Raw genomic sequence first — 19,148 nt, 5'->3', positions numbered from 1 at the left:
CCTATGCTGCAATTAAACTAGTTTTGTTGACATTAGCTTAAATTGTTTATCTCTTATGGGTTATTAATATTAACAGCCGGTTAATTAGTACCCCTTTTTTTGAGAGTTTTCACTGCATAGCTTGACGAACGTTTGGGGTTCTTGTTTTTCCTTCTTCTTTTTTGGAAATGGTTTGCTTTCTTGACTAATTAGACCTCTACCCTAAATTCCTTATACCTTATGATTTTCAAATTCGTTAATTTGAATATTTTTCTTTCTTTTTTTTATATTTGATTTTGATCTTCTGTTTCCTCATTTACTTGACACATGCAATTTACAAGTCTTTCTCTCGGTTTTTTCCGAAATAGTGGCACCCACAGAGTCGAAATGTTCAATGTCGATGTTTGTCGGTGTCTTGTCCCAGAACCCAAGCAACACTACTGTGTACCTCGAGAATCATGCAATAATTTCAATACAAAATATTATGAAAACTTCGCCCTCCTTATTTCCTTTGACAAATTCCAGGGTCGTTGGCCACACGATTTGCGTGCCAAAACGAAAACTATTGCGACGGTTTTAGCTGGTTTGCGCTGTGCAGAACGTAGTTATGTTTCGCTGCTGCGCTGGTAGCAGCTACTAAATTGCGCAGGGCTTAGATATGGGGAATTTTGTTTGTTATTTTCCTTGAAGTTTCTATCACGTTTTCTCCAACTAAATCGATCGTTTTGGAAGTTTGGTTGCGACGGTCAAATGCTAAATGTTGTGACCGTGAACACTCTTACAAAGGACGTACGGAAATAAAAGCAACAAAATAAGGGCACTTCATATTCTCGTAAGGAATTTCACTTTTTGCAATAATGAGTACTTTTTATTTCACGAATTTCCCAATTAAAATATTTCCTTTTCTTGGCTTTATTAATAATTTCCGGCAACTTTCGAGCGTTTTATCCTACTAACTTTTTCGGATTATTGCATCTACTCATATTATGATAGTATTATTTCACGTGGATCGCGGTAGTAATTGGGGTTTCGGGTTGGATGTAGTTTCATTTATATTAAAAGGAGGAAAAGTACTTCGCTATCGCTTGTTAAAATTTCTTTTAGGTTTTACTTTTTCCCTTTTTGTCTATCTAAGCTTCACCCCTAGGGAATGTGCTTGTTGCTGTTGGTCGGGTAAAGTCTCAATATATATTCCACGTTTTTTTTTTTCTATATGTTGCTTACTGACCTGAACTATCAAACCCTGTTGTAGTGGTAAAGATACCTGTTGGTGGTGTTCGTTGTTAAGAAAGTTGTTGCTGTTGCTGCTGCGGGTGGGGATGGCAATGAGTTGAAGGTTGGTTGGCAGTTGTCGGGTGGCTTAAGTGCACCGGACCTGCCTTTAACTGTACTTGCTGTTGCTGTTATACTGTAGCATACTATAGCATACTCAATGGGCTCTTATTGAAATGTGTCTAGCTCGCCGAAATTGGGGGGGTTCAAGAATGAAATTTTGCCCTATAGAATCTTTATAAATTATAAGATGTAAGTGGATGTGTAGTGAATGTGAGCGTGTTAAGTGTACGCTTACTTCGCCAGCCAGTATCATAACAACATAATTAGTTTACAAACATTTTATTATGGTGTAATTATTATAAATGTCTTAACCTATTGTTGACAATTGTGTAACAGTCGTAAAATTAAGAATTATAAACTAATTTAATGGTATAAATTACAACTCACCTAGTCACGCCGAATGTACATTCGTGATTCTAGAATAAAATTTACAATTAATCTGATTTGTAATTTCGTCAATAAATTGTTGAATCAGGAGAAAAGGAAAGAAAAAAAAATTGACTTCTTCTCCAGTTGCCTGAAGTTTGAAAATTGTGGTTTTACGTTATCTGAAACCTTAATTCAGTCAACGAAATTAAATATCTGGAAGATGTTTGACCACCAAACACATTTCGCATTTGATTTTTTGAACAATCACGGCTAAAAACTCTTTCCTTTGTTTCTTTTATGTTCGATTTCAGCTTGTTAAATGTAATTTGAAACAGCTGTCACTCATAACTTCGTTTATGCAATGTTGGCATTTAATTCCTTTTAAATACACCCATATATCAATGGTTCATTAATTTTTTTTTTGTAATAGATTTGAGCGATTATTTCAATGTTTTCGCCAATAAACGTCTTTTATATTATTCATCAATAAATCTTGCTTTTTGTTTGACCAATTAATTTTTTTGACTCCATTTTATTATTTTTCTAATTTTTTTTTCAAAATAAAAAATTTTCACTTCTTCAGTTACTCTCTGCTGTCACGTCAGCTCTTAGACATCAAAAAAAAAATAAATCCAACGCATACTTGTTTTCCTACAATACTAGTTGTTACCTATTGCTGTTGTGGCTGTTGTGGCTGTTGTTAATCAAGGGCCGATGAGGGTGTTGCTGCTGCTATTGTCGCTGTCAACCCTGGTATATTACCCTTTTCCTTTTCTTTTTTTTTTTGTGAACTCCTTTAGTACTTGGAAGAAATAAAACGTTAATACTTGTTTCTGTTATTGTTCCAAATTAAAGTTTTTTTTTTGTTTCATCCGCTCGGTTTTTTGGCCCCCTGCTTGTATAGTTGTTGCTGTGGTGATTGTTGTTGTCGTTGGTGTACGACTGACTACAATCCTCCTGTGTGCGTGTAAGGGTGTTTACCTGTTACTTAGTTACTTGCCACTTTCTTTCTTTTCCTTTCACAACCGTTCTTGCCCGCACCACTTCGCAGAATCGATATTTGCTTCTTATGATATTTAGATGAACAATTCGCTAATTTATTGCCACGTAAGAGAACTACTGAAGGCTATGCTTAAGTCGCGTCTTTAAATACTTGTTGCGTTTCTATATTTTCTGCAAAACTGTCAATACGACGTAGGACGCACACGTGGCTGAATTTGTTTCACTTAACACAGTTTAATATGATTTTGCAGAATAATATATTTGTAGTTTTTTCTTTCCTTTCGAAGTTTTCCCCTTTGACGTCCAATTTGTGGCACTTTCTATTTTTCGCTATGGAATTCCCTTCACGCACAATATTCTGTCCCTTTTTTTTGAATTGTTCACTTTACGTATAATTGTTTGATTTTATCTTGTTCGATTTCATTAAATGTTTAAGTTTTTTTCTTTTTCTTCTTTTTTTTCTAAAAAAAAAGATGGTTAAGTTTTTTTTTTGTTACCTATTGTTCTTTTCGCTCTCTAAGCCGCACTCCCTTTTTCTCTTCACTTCATCAACCACAACTGATCGTTCTTTTTTCTTTTGAGTCAAGAGTTCTTTGCTTTCTCTCTTATCTTATGAAATTTTTGTATATGTCCATCGATAATTTCTTCAAAAACTTTTGTGTAATTTTTAATCAACATTCATTTGTCCTTTGTTCGTTTGGTTTTTTTTTCTTTTTTTTTTCTCTTTCGCTCCTATGTGTAATTTTTGTTAACAATCTAGTTTTGTCCTATGCTTTTTCGAATATTTTTTTTTATTGAATTTTATACACATGCTTTTATTGTATACGTAAATTCGCAAATTGTTTGCACGGACAAACAAGCATACACACACGCAATCCCTAACAATCATTTAATTCTTGTGTCACACTTTTCATTCGTACTTCTCTTTAAGTGCATTTGCAAACACATCAATTTTTCCATTTTAATCATTTTCAGTTCTTTTCAATTTTATATAACCGTTATTTGCCAAATATTATGGCAGTTTAAGTTAATTTTCTACGGGTTTTGCAATATTATATTAAAATTGATTTAAGGTAGTTTTGGTATATAATTTTCTTTTTCTTTTTTTTCAAAACATGTTAATTTCAATTTAATTTTTTTTTCCGTTTAATTTGCACTCTTTTCTCTTTCATTTGTGTTACGCCGCTTGCACTTTCCTTCCGCACACGTTGACTTGCGTTTTTCTAATCATAATCTCCGCTCTCTTCGCTCTTGTCCTGCGTTGTATTATTACAAAGGGCTTTTGGTCGTGTCAAACCCGACTTACAACTTCGCCGTGGTTACGACTGCCAGTTCACCTCATCATTTCTCTTATCTGTTTTGCGCAACGGTTTTCAAGCGAACACCTTGCGGCAATTTATTTACCACAGGCTCTTATGGGATCGCAAATGCAAATCTTAGTTATTGTGTGTTCAATTTTAGGTATCTTAAATTCACTGCCAGTTTATCCGCTTCCTGTTTTTTTTTTTTTTGTTTGCCCGTGTCGTTGTTGTTGATCCCCTATTTCGCTGAATTGCTTCTTGTTTGTCTTGGTTTTGTTGTTGTTGTTTTTCCTTTCGTTTAAACGTATAATCAATTTGCTGAATTTATGAACTTTATTTATTCCTAATACTTAAAAATCCTTTTGTTGCTTTAGATTTAACAATGTTCGTTTTTGGTGAATTTCTGCTTTCGATATTTTTATTTCATTTCTCTCTTTTTTTTTGTTTGCTGTTTTTTTTATTGCTTGTGGTTTGTTTATTCGTTTTGCTTATTTATTTATTTAATTATCTACTTTTGTTCTTTTTGTGCTTTTCTATCACAGTCTTTATTTTTGTTCAATGATGATGTCGATTGTGCTTTCGGTTTTTTTTTTCACTGAAGACTTCACTAGCGTTTATAAAATAAAGGTCCCTGCTCGGGCGCCACTTGTGAGGGCGTTTCGTCCCTTTCCTTATGGCTCTCTAATTTCTTAGGTCTACGGCTGAAACTCTACTTTCCACTTCGGAGACAAGAATTCAACTTTTCACGTCGATGACTAAAGCTCGACTAACTTAACCTATTTTTATATCCAACCCTTAACCTATCCTTAGCCTACGCTTAATCTATCGTATTCTATTCTTAATCTTCTCCTATTCTATTCTTATTTTATGTCTATCCTACTCTTATGCTAAGCCTATCCTATTCTTATGCTATGCCTATCCTATTCTTTGCCTATCCTATTCTTACTCTATCTTACTCTCTAGCACTCCCTCTCTCTCCAGCCAGAGACGGAGAACCCGTGAGGCCAAAACGAGAGACGACTTTGGGTCCTCGCACGATGTTAAACTGTTAACTTCCTTCTCCTTGGAATCTTAGTTGTGTCAAGTTCAAATCGACTTAAATAATTTGCTATTAAAAATAAATAATTAATTGATAACTAAATATTATTCAATTATGTAGTCTCATTCAAATATTTATAGGTGCTATATTATATTATCATATTTCCCATTTTTTGAATTTCTTCATATTGTTATTAAAAGCATATACATATTATTCTCTATTCCATCCGGTAACATTAAATCTTTTTCTTTTTTTGTCTCGATATTCTTAGAATTTTGCAATGCCACTAATAAATTTATATTAGTAGGTAAATAACTAGTAACTAATTACATAAAGAAATAATACTTAATATTTTTACATTTTTACAAAAACTTTGTTTATATTTTTTTTATTTACTTATTAATTTATACAAATTCAAATAAAAAAGAAATGTTAAAATAAACAGATAACACTTTGTTTGATTTCCAGCAGAACATGTTGATTTGAAATACTTGTATAATAAAGTAGCGAGGGTGACTGTATTTTATTGCTCGATTAATCCGGCACCATTCTGACAAGCCATATCGGTTAAACGGAACAAAAAATCTTAATATCACTTTTCTTTATATCCTACGGCCGTACGATTAAATATTCTTAATCTATTTTCATTTATCGCTATGTTCATTTGGAAAATTGCGTACATCGATTTGACGATACGTGAGTGTAAAGTATTTGTATATGTGTAACATATTCCGCTCTATTGTAGCGGAAGCTTCTGTATTCATATTCTTCTTAGTGCGTCTAATTGCAATTTCAGCATATTGCCCCATATCAAGCGGAGTAGCGCAACTTTTATGATTTCCGGGATGCTTTTTAGATGTTAAATTCGTCAGTACTTTTAACGTTGTTTTAAAACAATGCGCTTCCACCAGAGTAGAATGTTGATCGCCGGAGATTTTATTTCCAATTCCTTGTCCTTCCAAATCTTTTGTAAGCTTGTTTTTTTTGTTTTGAAAATATTTAGGTTGCTACCGTTTGTTTAATTTTAGGCGAGTGTCAAGTGTTGCCTTTTTACAATGTTTGCAACATTATTCCCACATTTTCCTTTGATTTTTGTAGTAGAATTGCATAAGATTTTCTTTTGCGTATATATATCTGTAAACGCCATATTAACATTTTTTGCTTTTCGCCTCCACGTTTGTGTAACACTACACTACTTTAAATGTGAAAGTCTGACTATTCAATCTGCACCTTAATTGTCCTTCGGCTTCGCGCAAGTGTGCTGAAAAATTTGAAGGCTGAAAAGACGGACCCATGTGTCATTGATAGAGTAGAGAAATGGGAGAAATGGATGGTTCAAATTTCATTCTAACGACATCCCACAGCCAATTAAATCAAAGAATTACGCATGGTTTAACCCATATTGAAATAAACAAATCGACGAAACCTACTTACCGGACGGGTGAATCTTACGCCCAGGGCCACTTTATATCCTGCCCTGCCTATTGTCTCCAACGGCTCATGATTTTTTATGAGATAACCCGAAGTTGAATCCGATGAGTCTCAAGCTACTTTCCTATAAACACAAACACTTCTACTTCATTTTTATATTTTCGTTACAATGAAAATAGTATAAGAAAACTTTTAATGTGTCATGTCGACAAGAATTAGATTTCTTATATTTCTTGCAGAATGAAAGAAAAATATTACAACAAAAATAAATAAATAAAAAGCGTCCTAAACCTTCATATTTTTGCTGCTGAGCAGGAATAACATGAACAGTTTTAAATATATGTTGTAATTCGAAGGGCTTCTAAATGTCACCAAATTTATACAAAAAATATGTTTATGTCAACACAATCGTCAAATACTCACTTCGTTTAATCAGTTGCTGACTTATTATGATGGCTTCTTCCGGTGGCTTAGTGAACGTAACTTGTAGATTGAGGGTGTTACCAATGCACATGTTGTTGCCGCCGCTATTAGTATCATATATTAAACGTTTTTGTACACATCAAAGCTATTTTATATAATGCATTTACATATTACCTTACTTTCGATGTAAGAGAAATTTTTGTAATAAAACTGTTTCTGCCTCAATCATCGTACAACTTTTAATTTAATTTAATAGTTTTAATGAATGTATTGCCCAAACATGTGGCATAACAAACGAAGTGTGTAATTTCAGTAAACTATGAAGTCATTGATCATGAAAGAATATGTTTATTTGCAGTTAGCGTTGCGATGTTACAAATAGATTCGAATAATTATACGTAAAAGTTTGTGTTAACTCTTATAGTTATGAAATTTATAATTCGAAGTGGCACTTGACTATTTGGTATGATTTATAGAACTCAGATCTACTATATTAAAAAATGTTTTGAGTTTTAGAAGCCATTTGCAGCTGTGATTTTTAAGAATACTTAATATGATGCAACTCTTGCTTAGCATTTATGTCTGTAGCACGCAATAACACGTGATAGACAGACACACATAAAAATTTTCAGATGATTGCACTTACACGCGCAGGTACTTTATACAATGCCATATAATTTTGATAAAACCTTTTATTAATTTTACTTGTTGTTATTATTTAAATAACTTTGCTTTTTTTTATCGGCTGGCGTGATATTTAATTTTGTGCCATATCTATTTCATTTCTCTTTTACTTTGAAAGTTTGTTTTGTGTCATTTATGACTTCAAACACAGAAACAATTTTATTCAGATCTTTAGAATGTAAAAGTAGTTTTTCGCTTAAAGTTACTTTTGTCTTGGCCTTATTAACCTTAGCTTTGAAATTTATTCTTTTTATACAATTACGTTCTTACCATAATATCTAGTATAAAACTGAACGAAAATAATGCAGCCGCCAGTTTTTTGCATAGTATATTCATTTAATGAAGTTTTTTTTGTACAATTTTTGCTTCTAATTCAAATTAATTTATTTGAATTTCTTTTACCGCACGGAAGACAACAATCTTTCTTCATTAAACTCCAAACTTCAAGTATTCTGCTTTTTCGTTGCCAGTCATCCTTGCATTTTCCTTTCTCAGGCATGCCAATATTTCAGGCCTGCCAAATAGTTTTTTAACCAGTCATTTCTCGTCGACGAATTTTCCAACCCTGTATTCTACCATGCTGCAGAGTTGCAGCTGGAAGTAATGTTACAATTGAAGAGTCAATTGTTGCAAACCTTACGGTTGGCCAACTGCCCTTCCAGGCCTCTTTTTCGCCTAGAAGGGATTATCATGTTTGAATTTCTTGTTATAAATTTTGCCTTCAGTTTATATTTTCAACTACTAACAATTCCAATCGTATAAGGTTGTTTAACTAAATGATCTTCGCCGCATTCATGATTACGGGCACGAGAATATGGATCTTGAATTTTATTACAGTTCATCTTCTGGCAACAAAAGCCATCCCAATCGAGTATGCATGGTGGTTCTCTTACAGGTCCTTCTTTAGTAGTGTTGGAAACATGCAAATCAACGTTATTTAATCCGATTAAAACTTCTGGTATCAAATTTTTATAATTTTTCACACAACACCGCAAGGATTTATAAGAGCCTCAATGGAGTCCTCTTTCTTTCTTCCCATATTACTGGCTAATTTCCACTACTTTGGAAATCAAAATCACCTTATAAATTCAACTCGTGGAATATTTTTTCATCCACCAGACTAACAGATGAATTTTCATCAAATGTTTCATAATATTTTCCATTGCTTTTGAATATATTCTTAGTAAAATATAAACAGTAGTCTATTTACTACTTTGGAAATCAAAATCACCCTATAAATTCAACTCGTGGAATATTTTTTCATCCACCAGACTAACAGATGAATTTTCATCAAAGGTTTCATAATATTTTCCATTGCTTTTGAATATTTTCTTAGTAAAATATAAACAGTACCCTATTTAACATGTTGCGGGGTGCATTAAATTATGCTTATGGTATTAGCTGTTTGACATCTCGCTGTTGTTTCTTATATCTTTTTCCTGATTATATGGATAAGTTTAATTTGACAATTCTCTTTTCTCCAAAAGATATTACTTCTTCAAAGACTAAAATGTTTATACAAACACAATTTACACTTTCCATCTCCTTACGACAATCTATTCTTCACTTCTATCACCTGTTAAAAATCGCTGTCAGTTAGACACATTGCTATAATTGTTGACGCATACCAGATAATTTCTTCTATTTTGTTCTGAGTGAGTTTGTTGTAAGGTTTTCTTTTTTATTTTTGGGTGACTTGATGTCTGTAGTTATAGCGTAGTTAATATCCAACTTTGTTATGTTAACAGAGATGGCAATGTCGTAAATCCAAACATGTTAGAAATTTTGCGCTCGTTTATAATTCACTGCGAACATAAGATTACTTGTTGTGTGTTTGCACACAATATTAGACCTGGAACTTATATACAGTGTCTTTGCTATTATTGTCAAAGGTTATTATTTTATTTTTATTTTATTTTATCCATTTATACATGATATTCAATTAAAAAATTACAGTCGAATTCCTTGCATCTTAATAGAAAATCTTGTAATAATGGTTTTAAAACTAGTATAAAATAAAAAGGAAGATAAAAAAGAATAATAGTTACAAAGTAAGTTAAAAATAAATTAAAAATTTAAAAACAATTCATGCATAAATAAATAAAAAGAGGGGAAGAAATAAAAAAAGCAAGTACACAGCTGGCACAGAAGCACACCCGCAAGAAGAATAAACCCAGGCTGCAAGTGAATATCTAAACCATAGCAAACGTGCACAAGCAAAATTAAGCATTCCACTCGGATTTATACTTTTTTGCTTCTGTTGTCGTTGTTGTTTTTATATCCGGCGCAGATGCTGGAAAAGACATACCCTGCCCCAGGGTCCTTGTCGAGTCAATCTTAAAAATACGCCCCAAAAATAAATCTTCATAATTGCTTTCTTCTCCTTGTTACACCAGCTGTCTGACCTGTCTGACCTGTCTGTCTGATTTTTTATACGGAGATCATGTACATGTTGCTCGTTTTCTTGTTGCTTTCTTTTTAAGACATATTTTTGCGAAGCGCCCTGTTTCTTGACAAATCTAACATTTTATATTCACTGTAGGGCAGAAAGTCTTAGAATTTGAGCACATCGAATACACATAGAAGTTGTATGTGTATCTGGTTATTAGAGGCAAAAAGCCTTTGGAAATCATGGTATCTCTAGGGGAAGTACGATACTGGACACTTAGACGTAGTGCGTGATGCGTTAATGGTCACATTTATTTCTGATTTCTTCTGTACTTCCTTTGGGGGAAGATGGGATTTCTAAGATTAGATGTTTTTAGATGGAATAACCGAGAAAGTGGCTAGAAATGTGGACGGTTATTAGGGAATATCTGTGTATCTCATTTTCAATGTTGTAATGTGTCATTTTGCTTAACGATTTTTGCTAACAATGCAACCATGGATCATATGGATTGTTAAGTTCGCGCACTGAAAAGTCTTTGACAAGAGAAGATTTTGTTTGGTCTATTATTATTATTATTATTATTTTAATTTTAGACTAATGAAATGAATTCTTAGACTAAAAAAAAGACATTGAGCACTAGCAACACAGTTGTTTGGTCTAACTTTGGTGGTTTTGTATCAGCAGACGAAGAGATTAAAAGTTGTTTTTGATGGAAATTGGATGTCGAGAACATTACTGAAAATTCGAGAGTTAATATTCGTAAAAAAAGGTGAATTCGTAAAAAGACTGAAAACTATTTAAGAAATATTGTAAAACTGCGAAAGAAATTACGGATAATAAAAAAAATGAAAAATTGATAGACTTTATGTTGAAGTTTCGCATAAAAAAAGCCAAAAAAAAAAATATAGAAATGAGTCATTGTTTCATCGTTAATGTTGTAATAATTTATAACGAACGTTAAATTAGTTACAATATCATGTATATATGCAATGCAAAGCATTGAACAATGACAAGAGAGAAGACCGGCGATAACTTTAAAAGTTGTAATAAGAACACTCATTTTCCCATCTCCATTCAACATACCAAAAACAAAAAAAAAAAAAAGAACACTCATTTCTAAAATAGGCAGCAAATCAATATAAAGTCAATGGAAGAATAAAAATGTGACAGTTTCGTGCACAAAACAATACAGAAAATTTTTCCTTAACTAGAAGAATTGTAAAATGTTTATTAAAACGATTATAAATTACCAAAGATAATAAAGATAAGATAAATGTAAGCTAGTTGTGCTGCTAAATACGCTTATTGATTTGGATGCGTCCTTTCTATTACGTGGAACGTGGTTTGATTTTTTTTTGATATGTAAGTTGAATCCAAATAAGTATAAGATGAACAAGTAAGTTTTGATCACATCTATATAAAGAAAAATTTATTCATACTTAACCGTGCGAGTCCCAAGCAGCGCGATCGCGCTGTTCAGATTTTATGTCGAGAAAACCCAGCACATTTCGAGCAATGTGGACAACTGACGGTGCGTTACGTATTGTCGAAGTCGAGCTCTCAGACTTACTGACGCAAGTAGATCACACAGCTCCTTTTAACGTAAATAGTATTTTACAATAGGTGAAATAGTACTATAATAATGTGCTTACAGATTTTTTTTTCGATTAATCATACCTATTTAGAAATGCACCAAATTTAGAAGATTTAAATAGTAAATCGAGATTTATTTTTCACTTACTTTGTGCGTTGCTTCGTCTAATCACTTTAAAAGACACAATTATTAATAATGAAAAGAATTATTAACTGAAGAATACGGAAGAATACGTCCGATCACTTCGCAAACTGCAATAAAAGTGACGGAGCGATGAAAAAATGGTATTTCTCGACATAAAATTACACAAGTGCTATCGCGCTGCTTGGGTATGTTCGTACATATATAGGGAAAGCGCACTGTTTGGGATTCTTCGACAGTGTTTTTTCAATGCCGTCTGGGACTCAAACGGTTAATAATTCAAAAGAAATCAATTGATCAGAGCAGAGCCTCATAAACTGAACGCAACTTCGCAGGGAGAGTGAAATTTTCCACATTTATTCTACGAAACATTCTTCTCTTAACGTGCAAAAATGGGAAAAATCGGCCATGACCAAACAAAGTTATAAAGGATTAAATTTAATTTTTTTCACTTTTTTAAGCTTTTATGCTTATATATCATAACGCAAACAAAACAATGTCTAAAACTACTTTGTACATTCCTCGGTAGACGCCCTGATTAATTCTTTCTTAATGATATTATCGATATGGCTTTCAAGTAAAAGAACTTGGGAATTGGAATGCGAAAAGCGTATTGGTGGGTATGCGAGATTCGGGCCCTGATAGATATAAATTTCTTATTTGCTTTTTGTTACTGTTACTTTTGTCATTTTTACATTGAATTAACAGAAATATATGTAGTAAACAAAAGAACAACGATTCCGATCATTCTTAAACATACGATTATAATAAATGTTGTTGAAATGTGAAAGAAGAAAATTGAAATAAAAGAAGTTTTTGAATAAATGAGAGGAAGGTAGGTTGGAGAGATCTTCAGGACCAACTTCGGCTGCCCCCATAAACATCATGGCCCGGAGGAGATAATTGAGCAGGCCAAGGTGAAGGAAGCCTTAGGACTTGGGGTGTGCTCTTTCAGAACCCAAGTTTCGTCCGTCCTTATGTTTGTTTAAGGGTAGGTATGTGGTATTGTTTTAGGTGTAAATATTTGAGGAGTGTCCGAGAGGCAATACAATAATATTTTATTGTTAATAGAGCTTATAAAGTTTGGGTTTTTGAGGATTAACGTTGCAATTATAACCAATTAAAAGTAGGAAGTAAACTAATGTGAAAATTTTTTCTTTTTTTGGTTACTTAGTGATGTGAGAAAAACGGAAATGAGGAGGTAATGACCTAGTGACTGTGTGCCCAATCAACACGTTTTGTGGCTAAAATGACTGAGCGCTCAGTATAGCTAAGGGCAAAGCAAACTTTACTACGCTGACATTTGCACCCGTGACCATTGACTTGATAGTCGCGATTCTTACTTATTCAGCTACTCATGTGCATTGCGGTCTGAAGAATAGATTAAATACATGATTATAGTTTATATCGTTATTGGAAATAAAGTGTCGGTATCGTATATACAGAGAGTTTTCGGAGTGAGCCAGAAGCGTTTCGTTGCGGGAGTAAGTCATCCGTTGAATGATCACAGTAAATGCAGACCTTTTTTAACCTTGCGTTGTCCAGGAAAAATAAATTTTTCATATTTGGTGGAAGATCCGAAATTTCGATAAAGATTTTCTTGCTCAGGGATTTTTATGTTCTTAATTTACGGGCGCATTTGACTGTCTTACTAGGGCACACTGAGACAGCTAAACCGCTTAGAAATCAAAACTGGGCAATGTATTTCTCTACGGGGATGTGGTAAGAGGGATTCATCTGCAAACCGTTTATTAGGAAAATTATAAGGGATGACTTACTAAGGTGATTGGAAAGCATGTGGAGAGAGGAAGAACGATTGCTGTACTTACTGCATATACAGATGATTTCTTTATTCTGATTAAGATTCCCGATTGAAAAGCAAGTCAGGAGTGCAGTAAGGAAAGGGGCTGCTATGCGGTGTTGCGATGTTGGTGTTAGAATATCGTCGGACAAAATTCTGACTATGCTACTAAAACATAGCCTTTCGTTCAGTACATGTACGGTGGTCTTAATTGCATCTAAGTGCATTATATCACAATTAGCATCACTGGAAAGAGCAGGTACGTTTGAGAATGTTTTAGGACTGGTTTGCCGTGTTTATTACCCGTTCAATTTACGGCCCACTCGTGTGGAAGTCGGATCTCACGTTTTTTGTCGGAGTGTCTGCCGTTTTTAATACCAATTCACCGGCGCCTTGCAATTATTGTTGGTTGTAGCCTCTTTGCACTATAGTAATACCTTAAGGATAACAAGAAGTTGACCCTTACTTGGTTGGAACGCATCCCTATCTAATGGTAATCTCGTTGGGCAGTAAACACTAACGGTAGCGTAATATTTTTTTAGATATAACTAATAGACTGTAACATAAATATATTTTAATAGGATATGAAATAAACTGGTTTGATTAAAATAAGTTTCAATTAAATGCCTCCGGATTTACTGTTAACATTTGTTTAAAGGGGACCAAGAAACTGCAGGTTCTCATCTATAATACAAAAAAACACTTACTAGGTAATCTATACAGCGAACGTGTAAAAAAGAGACAAAATGAGGAGAATTAAAGAAATCGCGTGGCAGCACACACATTGATGTACGTAGGTTCAAAAGCCAAATCGTTTGATTTTAAAGATTTTTATATTTGGCATCGGTATGCACATATCTGGTTGAGCGTGTGGTTGTTTGCCGTCATAATGGCCGCGTATTGACAATTCATTGCATTGGCGGTGTTGCACGTTGCAGATTTGGGTTTATAAGGATCATGTAAATTAAAAACGCAAGGGAAGTCCTAAAACAATAACAATTTACGACAGGCGTAACGTGAATACTTTCCTGGAATATGTAAGCCGTTGCTTGCATATATATACGTCAGTATACTTCGCAAGGTGTGTGCACTCGCACCTATAGTTGCGGTGAACTACATAGCTGCGATACGTAGACGTTCGTGTGGTGTTTTTATGCTACAAACTGGATGACGAAATTAATGAATACCCATCATGGTTTTACTAATAGGTATGAGCGTGTATGAATGCATCAGTTGTATACTTATCCAAGCGTGTGCAGCCGCCTTTTTTAGCAACAACAACTTTCCGGATCATCAAGAGACCAATTTAAGCAACAATCCGTTGCCATAAACACGAGCCAAGATCCGTGGATGTCTATCATCAATGCAAATTTGGAGAATAACAAAGCATAATAACAATCAGCCGTGGGCAAGGAAAGCAGCAGTTCATTCCTGCCATAAATCTATGTAAAAGGTAAGCTAAATTTAAGGACCTAGCTTTGGAAACTGAACCACTGAAACTTTTGAAAAAAAAAGATTTCTAAACCGATCATAAACCTATGTATGAATAGAATAATTCCAAATTGAATATTGTCAGAAATTGAAAGTGAAAGCACTTGGCTGAAAATGCGTGGCTAAGCGGTATAATCCGCCGCTGAAGCGGAGTATGAGTAGGGATCCGTGTGCGTGAAGCTAGGGGGACTGGAAACAGTTACTTATGGACTAAGAAGAGACCAAAGAACAGCGAATAGTATGGGCAACAGACCTCACGAACGGACTTACCAGATTTCAGATTCAAATCCTTTTTGCATTTTTCTTTTTTTATTGTCATGCGACACACCATGCCGATACACATCGGCAGATGCTCTACCGAAACCTCAGCTAGCTCACGTGACAACTTGTAATATGTTTGAAATCAATTTCTTAATTTTTTCTTCTTCCTTGATCGCAATAAAATAGAGGATAAAGTTTCGAACTTGGGATCACTAGAAATTTCGTCGAGATCGTCGGTTGGATGGGCCGAATGGGATTGTAACAACATCACAAACTTTTTTGTTCGCTTATGGTTTCTTCAGCTAATTTGATGCGTTCTGATATAATCGTTAAGATTAATGCCTTTAGATCATTTGATGCACCTAGTTTCTTTCAGTATGAGAAAGAAAAGAAACTTTCGTAATCAACTGGTGTCATTTCTCGCTGTATCAAGCTGACAACCAGTCCCACCAGGAGGTGGAAGGATAAGGATATATTAATAATTTGGTTGAAGAGGAATGGAGGCCTAAGAGGTAAGCGTACGTGACATAGCTGAGCTAGAGAGATGTAGGAGAGGTGCTCTGTCTTGCTCATGCACACTCCTAGGACGCTTACATAAAAAAATTTGCACATAATTGCTTCTTTATCGAATACCCGATCAACGAAACTCTATCTAATCGAGGCAACGGAATTGACCCTAGGCTTATTCTTCATTCACTCTGCCTATTAGTCTTCTTTTAGCTTCAAGAATTTGCAATGGGGAGACCACGAAATTTAGTTCCGAAGACTCCTCAAAGCCTACTTTCCCCTCATGGTTGAATAGAATTTACCACATTTATTTTTTATCTTATTATTTCACCCATTCGTTTAAATTACTTTACTAACATTAACACATTTTTTTTCTTCTTTTTCCTTCTCCCTCTATACAAACAAAAGAACTACTCATAGCACTTACATTATTATATACTTATAATCAAAACATATATTATATTATACACTAATAAACAATATAATTAATTATGTTATAGGTATGTATATAGAAGAGAGAAAAGATTTATAATACTCTTAACATTACAAAAATCGAATGCATAACCTGTTAATACTAGTGTTGTACGGTGTGTTGAAGTCTCCTCAATTTCGTTGGTATACCATTGACGCCGGTTTTACTTGGTTTTGCTGCTGTATTCATATTGTTGATTGGTTTCACTGTTTAGTGTTGTTCTTCATATACATTTTTGATTGTTAAAAGTTATAACGTATGTCTTGAGTAATGTAAGTTAACATGCAAACAAGGTGAACCTTCGTTGAAACAAAATTTCATGATTTCGCGGAGTTTACATTAACCTTGAATTGCAGGAATTCTTGATGACAGTGGAGACTTCGAATGATACTTTTATTTTCTTTTCTCCCTAGCAACTTTTAACGAATTCCTCAAGTTAGGTTATTTATAAATTATAATTTATAAATTATTCATTTCTATAATAAAAAAAACAAGATTTGCCAATACAAATTCGATGCATACATTTCGCGTTGTTTTTATATTTCATCTGAATAACATAGTGCTTTACACCATATAATAATATCCCTCACATGTCACACCTTGTCTTTATTTACATGTCCGCATATTCTGCCGGGGTTTTTTTTTTTTTTTGTTGTATTCATCTAAAATCAGCCTCTGTAGCGTTATGGCTCTGATTTATTTTATTTTGCTTACTGCTATTTAATTTAGTTTATGCAAGCTTAGCATATTACAAAACGTTATCCCGTTTATAATAACCTAGTTTGACATAACTGTAATTTTAAGCATCAAACTCGATTTATCAAATACACTAAGCACAAGCGAGTTACGATACAAGTTTACTTATAATCAATAGTCAAAAGCTCAGTAGTCAGTAAGAAATTGTCAATAAAGCGAAATACAACAAAGTAATAAACATTAGCAAAATAATTTATAGTGTTTTACGGCATGGCGATTGGGGGAGCACCTACGTTATGGCCTGGCGAGTTCCGAGTGCTTTAAATATGAGTGCCCTAAACTTCTAGGACGAATTTTAGTGGAACCGTCTTAAGAAGTGTATTTTGAGGCCAGCATCGAAAAATCAAGAACATTAACATTTAACCAAAAGAAAAGCCTTTCAAAAAAAAAGGGGAATTTTTTTGTTCTCCAATAATTTAACAGAATTTAAATGGATATATACACTATCCTTATTGGCTTAGTCCAGTTAATATCACAAAAAAAAGACAACGAACTGAGTAAAACGATGTTGATAATAACAATTCTCTGTGAAATAGAGGTGCAAGTTCTAAAAATGCAATAATTAATCGTGCATCGAAGCAGGAACCAAATTGCCAAAAGTAATCATGGGAGGTCCAGATGCTTCGCCTAAGGAACCGAAAATATAATCTAAGGAATATACCCATACACAAGTATATTAAAACCTCAACTATTAGTTACAAGAGAATAATACAACAACAACGACAAAACAACAAGAAACGAACAGATAAACAAAATATATTAATAGTTAATGTAAGAGATATTTTAGAACCAGGATATGAGTAAATTGTATAAGAGCTTACACATACACAAGCAAATAGTAAGTATAAGTATTAACAAACAAAAAAGAGAGAACAGATCCCTCCCTCACAGAAAGCCAACATCGCAAAGCCGACAATCAGGCAACCATCTTTCATGCCAAAGCATTATGAACAAGCCATGCCTTTGGGCGACGACGTCGACTATCAAGAAATATTTGAAGAGAAAAGATGTAGACAAATTTTGAGGCAAGTACAGCATTCACCCCAACAAATTAACAAATAAAGAAAATCTTATCTATGGATTGGGCAGCCATACTGTAGCAATACGAAAGCAAAAGCAATTCGATCAATCATAGAAATGTGTCAGTAATAATAGATTCGCAAGTACGGAAACAATGAATGTCGAATGAGTACACAAAAGAATTAGACGGCCTAACCAGGTCTTTGGAAGGAGCGTACATCGCAGACGGACTCACAAATGATCTCGCCAGCAAATATAGCACCCAACAAGCCATCAAAGCAATGACGTGAGACTGCTCCATAAATAAGGTAAAACTTATCATGGAAGCAGGAAACTTCAAGAATATGAATGAAGCAATATCGAAGTTTGTAAACAGTGCACTGACGCAACTATTAACAGCAACACAATATTGTATTACAAAAAGAGAGCTAACATTCCCAACAATTGCGGGGACGCAACGGAGGACGTTTCAGTGATAACAGTACCTATCAACGCAGGCAAAATACCAACAAAAGTAATAACAACAATAGAGGTCGGAATAATCGGAATCCTATATGGTTAGGAAATTACCAAAATGTGAGTATAACACATTCGGGAAAAGACCAAAACCTCTTGAGCGAACAGGAATAAGTACAGTATATCATTCTAACCTCAGTCTGAGTAACTTTATAAAAGAGAGAACGCAGAGACAAATTACCCATTAACTTTATTAATAGATGCAGTGCCGACATCTCACGTCTAAAAACACACAAAACGAATATTATAACATAAAAACAACATACACAACTATCCGGCATCGAAGAAGAAATAACAAAATTAATCGGATCTATTCATTTAGACCTGAAAATGATTAACTTCCTCATTCCACAAAAATTTCACATTGTGCCCGAAAATTTTCCCATACAGTGTGAATGAACTTTATAAAAAAATGTAACTGTGTCCTAATTTTTCAAAACACGAACCGTGTCCCCACAATACGGCCTGAACACTTCCCCGTAAATATGCAAACCGCTTAAAACATATGATCGATAGACACACAGCTACTAACCAAAGAAAGGTCAGTGGTGTTACCAAACTAAAAACACTAAACATACATACTAGTGGCCTGTGCTATTGTAGATATTAAAAGTGCCTTCATGAGAGTGATCAAAAT

General features: G+C 34.0%; 2 long non-coding RNA genes across 11 annotated transcripts in view; one reads left to right on the top strand and one right to left on the bottom strand.

Moving 5' to 3' along the window:
* Positions 1-5,227: 5,227 nt before the first annotated feature.
* On the bottom strand, positions 5,228-8,378 carry LOC119640688. Of its 3 annotated transcripts, XR_005247708.1 has the most exons (5): positions 7,834-8,378; positions 7,054-7,196; positions 6,880-6,983; positions 6,460-6,598; positions 5,228-6,302 (listed from the first exon to the last, which is right to left on the bottom strand). It is a non-coding gene; the product is annotated as an uncharacterized LOC119640688 (long non-coding RNA). The 3 variants fall into 3 exon arrangements; XR_005247706.1 differs by lacking the exon at positions 7,834-8,378 and having other exon boundaries at positions 7,054-7,814; XR_005247707.1 differs by lacking the exon at positions 7,834-8,378 and having other exon boundaries at positions 6,460-6,580; positions 7,054-7,813.
* A 1,672-nt stretch (positions 8,379-10,050) lies between these two features.
* The window catches only part of LOC119640689, a 33,716-nt gene continuing 24,618 nt past the window's right edge, over positions 10,051-19,148 (top strand). For 3 of the 8 annotated variants that reach the window (XR_005247714.1, XR_005247712.1, XR_005247709.1), the window contains exons 1-3: positions 10,052-14,010; positions 14,070-14,696; positions 14,748-14,941. This is a non-coding gene — a long non-coding RNA (uncharacterized LOC119640689). Of the gene's footprint in view, positions 14,011-14,069; positions 14,697-14,747; positions 14,942-15,426; positions 18,210-19,148 lie in introns of those variants that run through there. The other 5 variants (XR_005247711.1, XR_005247715.1, XR_005247713.1 and 2 more) reach the window with 5 other exon arrangements.

This window comes from Glossina fuscipes, unplaced genomic scaffold, assembly GCF_014805625.2.
Source record: "Glossina fuscipes isolate IAEA_lab_2018 unplaced genomic scaffold, Yale_Gfus_2 122, whole genome shotgun sequence".
NCBI classification, from domain to species: domain Eukaryota; kingdom Metazoa; phylum Arthropoda; class Insecta; order Diptera; family Glossinidae; genus Glossina; species Glossina fuscipes.
Note: the sequence above shows the minus strand (reverse complement) of the source record. Positions and strands in the feature narration are given on the sequence as shown.